The sequence below is a fragment of the Alligator sinensis genome, unplaced genomic scaffold, assembly GCF_000455745.1.
Source record: "Alligator sinensis unplaced genomic scaffold, ASM45574v1 scaffold476_1, whole genome shotgun sequence".
Lineage (NCBI taxonomy): Eukaryota > Metazoa > Chordata > Crocodylia > Alligatoridae > Alligator > Alligator sinensis.
In genome coordinates, this window is record NW_005842444.1 from 505118 (window position 1) to 511335 (window position 6218).

The window sequence follows — 6218 nt, forward strand, 5'->3', positions numbered from 1 at the left end:
CCCGCCCCGCCCCGCCCCGCCCCGCCCCGGGGGGCAGGGGAGCGCTCTGCGTGAGCGCGTCATCACCGCGGTGGTCACCAACCAGCGGGTCTCGAGCCACCGGTAGATCTCGGAGCCTCTTGGAGTCGATGGGAGGCGGGGGTGGGGTCAGTCCGTGGGGAACGGGCAGGGGCTACATCGGGGCCGCGCGGTGACGGACAGTGCCACGGGTGACTGGGGCCACCACCACCAAACTCGTGGCCACAGCGCTCCCAGATGTGGCCCCAGTGCTTCATCCGGCGCTCCCACGCCCCAGCTGGCACGCACAGAGGGCCACCCGCGCTCCCACCTGCCCATCACCTAAGCGGGGAGTGCTGCCTGTTAGGGATGCACGTGCACCCCATGTACCCCCTACACGTCACCACTGGACACTGCCACAGAGGCAGGAGCAGGGGTGACTTGAGTAGGGCCCCAGCCAGCTGAGACTTACCTGCTGGGGAGGCATGCCCCCAAATAATTCTCAATCTGTCCCCTCTTCCTGCTCCACAAACTTACCTGCTGAGCAGGGGGAAGGTGGCACATGGTAGATCTTGAGTTGCTTTTAAATGCCAAAGGTGATCTACTTAAAAAGGTTGGCGACTACTGGGTTACACCAACTGCATGTGCTTCCTCAGCCTGACGAAGGGTATTTATACTTGAAAGCTTGCAAAGAAGAATTTTTCCAACCGTCTGCGTGGGTCTAATAAAAGATCAAATGTATCCAAAGAACCTTGTCTGCCAGTGGTTACTGCGCATTTAGTTTAGTACTTGTATAACCAAGTAGTAAATGCGCAGTAACCAGAGTTACTGCACCATAGTCCTAGTGAACACCTCTTTGATGACGCTACCGTGCAGTAGCCTAATAATACTGCACACTAGTGTACTGGCAACATTAGTGCTGTGACATCACTTCACAGTCTTATTAGGCTATTGCACAGTTAGCATCTCGTGCAGACATGCGCAGAGCACTCTCATCTTGAACCACAAACATCAACACGCAGTGATCATAATTATCACAGGGCTACCAAACAGGGTGAGATGGCTTAGGTGCCTTTGTGCACTGCAAGTGTTTGGATTCCTTAACATTAACTCTGAACTTAAGTCCATCACATTTGGCTTGGGGTGGTAACTGCAGCCTTTCTGTCATGTTTCCATTCTTTTCCAAGGCTGCCAGGTAATTTTTTCTTTAAGAATTGCATGCCCATATGCACGTCTGCTGGTGAGGAAGAGGTATGCAAAGCAGGCAGCGAAGGCATTCAGAGGGAGAAGAAATGCATTCAAGAATGCTAAAAAGTTACAGTAAACATAGATGCTGAAACTGTTTTGTAACATAAAAAAAATGTCAAGCACTTGGCTATGTTAAAGCATTCTATCAAGTAACTACAAAAAAAAGAAGCGCTACTTCACTGATGCAGATTTGCCAGAATTTTCTCAAGATCACAGATGTGCAACTAATCTAGTACCAATGTGTGAATTGTGACACTACAAATGCTAAGACAGTTTTAGAGCACATTACCAACACTCAAAAAGCTGCTGTCTAATGAAGCGAAGAAAGTACCAGCAGAGCAGACACCCACAATATAAGAATTATCCATCATCAATAATATACAGTATAGGCAAAGGAAACTGAACTGCCCCAATATTTCATTAATGATGACTGAGTTACAATTCTTCAATGGCATCTTGAACACTTCCAGCATATTGAGGTCTTATGCTGAGACCTGTGACAACTAGGAAATTAAAAGCTACAGGATATGCTGCTGCCACAATGAAACCTTAACTCTGCTCCTTGCAGCTGGCAGTAGCCATTTGGATCCATAGGAGACAATTGTTCATATTAGATTCCACAGGCTTGGGTTCCAGCATTAGCTGCAAAATCTCCTGATGAATTCAGTGGTCTGAAAAGCACAGTGAACTAATAAGCAACCTTATCTCTGCATTAATAAAGTTCTCAAGAAGTTAACTTCTTTAAAAATAACTTTTCAGCATCTGTATAAGCTGCAGCCCAAGTTAGTTCCTTTACTGCTAACAGCTCTTTAGCAATGATGAAACCAGGCAAAGGAGGCATTTTAATTGCTACTGAGTCACCATTCTCCCCCCTCCCTCCATCTTGCTTTTTCCAACACAGCCTTCCTGCCTATGGAGGGGTGGGCATCAGTCAAGGACCCACAGCTTGAGGAGCTGTGAAGGGTGCAGGGACAAAAATGGAGTCATCATGGAACATGTTTTCAAGGGCTGACAAAAGAGGGCAGCAAAGGAGGACAGAGTGAAAGAGCCCGACAGCTCTAATGCCCTCACATGCCCTATTCTTCACATCTCCAACTCTCCTATGAAAGATGAACTTTCATTTCTACCCAGAAGAACTTTTACAATCTTTTCTCCTATGCCTGATGAAGGGTGTTTGTGCCCAAAAGTTTGCAATTAAAGAAGGTTTTTTTGCAAAAACTAGTCGATCTATTAAAATATATCACCTCTGTCACAACCCAAGGGTGTGATTTTTGTTTTTGTGTGTGCTTTGGCACCACTGAATTATTTTCCCGCCAATTCGTAGCTTTCTTTGCAGTGTTCATTTCTTCTTTGCAGCTAAGAAATGCTCTTTGCAAAGAGTTCCCACCATTTGTATTCTAATTCGAGCCCCGTTATTGGCTTGCATGAAATTATTCACACGTGGCGGCTAGTGATTGGCTTGCTAGCCGTATAAAAAGCTTGAGTGGTTTCCACCCAAGTTGGAGAACTCCGAGGAGAACCCCCACAAGGGAGGACTCCACGAACACCAGGAGGAGGGATCTTCACGCTGCGTGAAGATCTCTAAGCACTGCGGAGCCTATCGGACCCAGCGCATTTCAAGCAGGCAACAGGGGTCTGATCAGCCTCTAGCCTCTCCCCGTCACCGTTTGCAATCCTTGACGTATCCCTCTCCCTGCGCGCAAAAGGACCCACGAAGCCTAGCAAACTTCATGTGAGCGAGTGAATAAAAGGATCCACGGAGCCTAGCAAACTTCGCGAGAGAGACCCAAGCTTGTCGTAGTCCTCAAATGAGGATTTAATCGGAGCTGTGCCTGGGAAACTGTCCAGCCTACACCGCGACCATCTTCGGTGTAAGTAAACAATCTTGAATCAACCATTACGAGTCCATGCCTAATTCCAGCGTCGCCCGTTCTCTCCGATCCAGTGTGCCCGGGCTGCTGGCCACAGCCCGCGCGGAGCGAAAAAGGGCCCGGATCACTCCTGGCCCGCACATGGCGACATGGATGGGATCGGGAGGAGGCCTGCACAACCTCTATCACAAGTCCCGATTGCTTTTGCCTCTAGACCAATATGGCTACAACCTGGATACCTGACCTATTCTTCCCGGTACCTTCCACTTTTCTGCTCCAGCTTCCTCATGTTTCCCACCACTGCACTTCAACGTCCCCAAATTCTCTCCACTGTGCTCATTTCCCTGACCATCTCTCCATCTTACCTGCTCCAAACTCTCTCAGGCCCCATATTTTCCCCCTTGTTCTTAAAGTTTCTTCCAGGACATTGCCTTTCTGAACCTCTCACTAAGCCCTGGAGAGCCCCATCATGTATGCCATTAGTTAACACTGTCATTAATCCCTGTGCTTCTCTGCTGAAACATACCAGGCCCATGCTCCTCAGGGGTATTTAATGTCTCAGATAATACTGGGTTTAAAGAAATGCTATGCACTGCTCCTTTCATCTTCATGAGCCTTCTCATTATCCCTTTTCCCCAAGTTTCAGCACTTACAAATCTATGTGACGGTTTTCAGCTCTTCATCCCGATCTCAATACCATGTGCTCAGTGCATGCTCCAGGCATGCCTTTTATCAGTTCTCAACTATGATCTTAGTGCTGCATGCTGTGCTACACACCAAGCCTACCTGTTCGAACTACTCTCCACAAATCTCTAAAATTTATGACTGCCAAGCAGTCAGTATGCCTGTTCTCAGCACTCCACCTTGTGCTCATTCCCAGTGCCCCATCTGGGTCTCATCACTACAGGAGCACATTTGGAAGGTGGATAGAGATGAGTTATGGAGAGCTCAGGAGCCTCCTTCCACAATCCCCTGCATAGCTCTGACTCCCTTTTTTCCTTTGCACCCTATCGCGCACTGCTCTGACTCCCCATTTTTGCCCCAGAAGCAGCCACAGCACAAGGGCAAGGAAGATCCCCAGCTCCTCCAAGAAGATGCATGGAGAGTTCTGGACACTTTTCTTCAATATGGGATGAGTGAAGACAGTGGGAGACCTGGAGTTGCCTCTCTTGGCTTGATGAAGCAGTCATAGGAAGGAATGGTGAGGGAGGAGAGAGTGGACCCAGATGTCTTCACTTCCCTTTCCAAACACAGCATTGAAAGGGAAGGTGCTCAAATGTCTTCATCTTACGCTTCTACTCTGTGAGGGTTTCCAAGCTTCCAGAAAACAAAGGAGTTTGGGGTTTGGGTTAGGTTTTTGTTTTTTTTTTCTTTTTTTCTTTTTTTTTGGGGGGGGGGGGGGCGGTTAGAATTTCTCTAATCCTTAGTGAATAATGGAATGAGCTACTGTTTTAGAGACTTGGGTCTTTGTCAACACTTTAGTAATCAATGAACTGGGGTTTCAAACAGCCCCAGTGTTTGGAAAATCCCTTATACTACTAAGGGTGTTTTTTCTAGGGGTGTGCTGGCCCCAGAGCACAGCTGTCAGGGTAATAGCTAGAAAGGGCAAAACCCCTCCCTGCATTCTCTCAGTCCTCATACTCTAAGCCCTCTAGCTGCTAAGAGCCCCAGTCTTACTACACATATGCCTTGCACCTCCTTAGGCACGTCCTTTTTAACTTGCACCAACCCAGAATTCCAAACTTTAGCCTCAACAACTCTTTTCAGCATTTCTTCCCCAAGAAGGCAGTGGATGACATGCCCTGTTCAAGATAAATCCTGAGAGTAACAGCAGTTTGGGGAAGGTGAGAGCCAAGTAGATGGGGGAAAACAAAACTGGGTGATTCTGTAGAATCAGCTGGATTTGTGGGGGGGGGTGACAGGAACAAGTCCCTGCAACAATTCCAAATAATGCACCCTGCTTATTCCTTAGACACAGCAAATGTATATGCAATCCAAGCCAGCACATGAATATTAGAGCACTTAAAACTGCCATCCTTTAAACAGTAGGTGACTCTCAACCTTCACTATAGCAGAGCTGCCAATTCGCCATAATTAAAAACAGAATGTATGTGCAAGTGATGAATATAGAATGCAACAGCAAAGCACCCATTCAGTCAAAAGCTCTCAGTGTATTTGGGCATGTGATAACATAAGATTGGGCATGCTTAGAAGAGATACAGGTAATGAGATAAAAATACAGGTTATAAAGGTGCAAAGCCAAGGGCCACACATGGCTTTTTAGTCTCGCCCTAGTACCTATATTGTTCTATTTATTTCTAGTTAATATTGGGCTTAAAAGCTAAGAAGGGAGTCCTCCCATTCTCACCTTCAGAACTGGTTCAAGCATGGGTAATGGCAGCATAAGCTTCTCCTATGAGATTATGTCCCTCATTTACTTGATCTGAGACATTTTAAGATCAGACAATAATGCTGTTTCAAGGGTCATTCAGACCTTTAGGATCTCTCACAGCAATGACAGAATATGGCTTAACATGCTCATTTCAAATACCTGAGTGTTGGTTTTAGAAACATCTTGTCCTCATCCTTCTTCCACCTTCAGTTTATTAAATTTTAAGTGCTACTGGTTAACACACACCAAGTAGCAAAAGAAAAGTGACTCTGTTGAGGAAGAAGGTGCTATAATTCCTGGCTCTACTAACCAGCAAATTGTTATTGTGGTTAGCACTTCAGAGCCACCACAGCTATGTCAGAGGGAGCTGCAGTCTATTCTGCCTTATGCATCAACAAAATCATCTGCTAAGCTCCTCTTACCCCTCGATTACCCATGCTGATAGAAAAGGCAAAAGGAGCATAACTTAATTTGCAGGGATCCAACCTTAGTTTTCAGTGCTGACATCTAGAGTCAAGCTTTTTCCCTGTGAACTAAACAGGTTTGGTTTGAAAGTTGCAGAACTGAGAAACAATTTCACATTGTCATTTTACAGTCTTTTTTTCCAAGATGTTTTTTAACATTAAAAATAGCTTTCTGCTCTCCACTTTGGAGGCAAAGAAATTCCAGTTCAAGTTAATATCTCAACTTGTCACAGACAAATAAATGTA